Genomic DNA, 3,238 nt, shown 5'->3' on the forward strand with positions numbered 1-3,238 from the left:
AAGGAGAGGAAGAAGAGGAAGAGGAAGAAGAGGAAGAAGAAAAGAAAAGGAGGAAGAGGAAGAAGAAAAGAAAAAGAAGAAGAAAAGGAAAAAGAGGAAAAAGAAGAAGAGAAAGAGGAAGAAGAGAAAGAAGAAGAAGAAGAAGAAGAAGAAAAGGAAAAAGAGGAAGAAGACGAAGAAAAAGAAGAGGAAGAAGAAAAGGAAAAGAAAGAAGAGGAAGAAGAAAAGGAAGAAAGAAGAGGAAGAAGAAGAAAGAGAGGAAGAAGAAGAAGAGGAAGAAGAGGAAGAGAAAGAAGAAAAGGAAGAGAAAGAGGAAAAAGAAGAAAAGAAGAAGAAGAAGATGTTACTTCATTTTTCTCAAAAATTATTACTTTTTGATCGCTTATGTGTGCAGAACGACTTCAAGTAGAGGTAATCCTTTAAATTAAGAAATACAAAAAGGATAATCCTTAAATACATAGTCTCAAAAAATGAAAATTTCACACTAACAAATGTTACTACCAAATGTACTTTATTTGATGTTTATATTATTAAATAAAGATAATTTTCTACCATAAAATTTTACATAAGAATAAAAGGAACAATAAAAAATAATTTAAAACCGTATTATATTTTCGTATTTCCTATAATTTTATTTAACAATTACTTAAAAATGGCACTTATTTAGAAAAATTTTCAAGTATTTATACCATTTACGGATTTTAATATTGTAATTTTTTTTAATTATTTTTTAATTATTTTTTAAATTATTTTTCTTTCATGATCTTTCTACATTAATATTCTATTCATAATTATAATATATTTATTTATATTTGAAAAGCATTCCTTTATAAGAACAGACCATTCTCCTAGTTTCTCCAATATATACTTGCTCGCAGGAACAAGTATTTTGTACATTCCTGCGGAGCTGACTGGAGGTCTTTGATCTGAGAGAATAGTCAACCTATGGATAAAAGAACGCTAATGTGATGTCAGGTTAAAACACGTCACGCAATCAACATTATCAGAATATCGAAATAGGACATCAAATACTATTTGATAAAACATCAATATTACATCATATTTTTCAAGAAGTATAGAGAAGTATAGAGAAGCCATAGAGATACAAAAATCCCTAACAATCTAAACAGAGATAACGGCTACAACATATTACAATTTTGCTTCCACCGTTTTTTTTCCGAAATTCGAGGCTTTATTGTAAAAAACTGGTTATACATTTATTCAAAGTATTGTCCATCGCTGGCCACTACTTTCTCCCATCTTTCGGGTAGCGTACGAATGCCGCGTCGAAAAAACTGGTCATCTTTTGAGGTTATCCACGAATCGATCCAATTTTTTACTTCATCATAGGACCGGAAGTGCTGGTCAGCCAGGCCGTGTGCCATTGATCGAAACAAGTGATAATCAGAAGGAGCAACGTCTGGAGAATACGGCGGGTGGGGTAGGACTTCCCATTTCAACGTTTCCAAGTATGTCTTGACCACTTTCGCAACATGGGGTCGAGCATTGTCATGCTGCAAAATCACTTTATCGTGTCTCTCGTTGTATTGCGGCCGTTTGTCTTTCAATACTCGGCTCAAACGCATCAATTGCATTCGATACCGATCGCCTGTGATTGTTTCAGTCGGTTCAGTTTTAACAGTTCATAATACACTACGCCGAGTTGGTCCCACCAAATACAGAGCATGACCTTGCAGCCGTGAATATTCGGTTTGGCCATCGACGTGGATGGCCGGGAACTCCTCATAATTTTCTGCGCTTGGGATTATCGTAATGAATTCATTTTTCGTCTCCAGTCACAATGCGATGCAGAAATCCCTTCCATCTTTGCCTTTCAAGCAGCTGTTCACAAGCAAACAAACGCCGTTCAATATCTCTCGGCTTCAATTCGTACGGCACCCAATTTCCTTGCTTCTGAATCATTTCCATGGCTTTGAGGCGTTTTGAAATGGCTTGTTGAGTCACTCCCAATGATCGTGCCAATTCTTCTTAATTTTGACACGAGTCTTGCTCAAGTAATGCCTCCAATTCTGCATCTTCGAAAACCTTCTCTCTTCCACCGCTATGCCGGTCTTCGACGTCAAAATCACCGTTCTTGAAACGTTGAAACCACTCATGATACATTCTTTCACTAATAGCGGCCTCACCATAAATATTTGAGAGAATTCGATTGGCCTCAGCTGCAGATTTCTTCATATTGAAGCAAAAAATTAAAACCTCCCGCAAATGACGAGAATTGATTCGTAAACTGACATTTTCAATCGAGAATAACTTTATGATGCAGACACAAATCGACTAATGTTTCTATGGGGTTATGTTGACAGATGCCCAAGTTTATTATATGATGTCTATGATCTATTTATTTCGACCATCACAGCTAAAGCCATCTATAGGAAAACGGCGGAAGCAAAGTTGTACACCTAATAAATAAAATATGGAAAACTATTTTCCCGATTATTGAGGAGTTCCTCCATTTCTCCTTCCTCTCCCACTCACAATTCTCTTCTTTCCCTCCACCACTCCAACAAATAGCGTAATATGTAAAAAAGGAATGATTCGGAGGAAAAGCTTAGTATCAGGCTGCTCCTCACCCTGATAAGTGCAAGGTTCACGAAACGTTGGCATTCCAAGAATCTGGACACAGAAGAAATCCGCGAAACGCATAATCTTTATATTTATTAGATTGTTATATATAAGATATACATTACTGTATTTATAGAAACGAAATATCGAAAAAGCTTATAACCAAAATCAAATAATTAAAGCTAAAATTGTTTAATATTTTTTGTATAGATACGTTTTGGTTTTTTTAATACTACAAATCTGTGCAATTCTATTTCTACTTTTATTTTAAATTCTGTATAAATAAATTCTGTATATATATATAATATTTATAAACATTATCATTTAAATAAAATTATTGTACAATTACTTATAAAGAGAATATAATATATTTCAAAAATTATTAGAATATTCTAAAACTTTAGTTGCAATCTCAATACATTTTCTTAAAAAATCTCGTTGTATAAAATCTTTTTTTTAATTATTTTTTTAATTATTTTTTTTAATTATTATCATTATTATATCTTATCTATCTTAATTACTTATTTTATCTAATCTTAATTACTTATTTTACACCATTTTTAAAGCATTTTTATTACATATAGTAATATACCCATTTATTTTCGTAATGCTTTTATATTTAGGACTATAACATTTTAGGTGGATTGGAAGCCGA

The sequence above is a fragment of the Atta cephalotes genome (assembly GCF_000143395.1).
Source record: "Atta cephalotes unplaced genomic scaffold scaffold00101, whole genome shotgun sequence".
Lineage (NCBI taxonomy): Eukaryota > Metazoa > Arthropoda > Insecta > Hymenoptera > Formicidae > Atta > Atta cephalotes.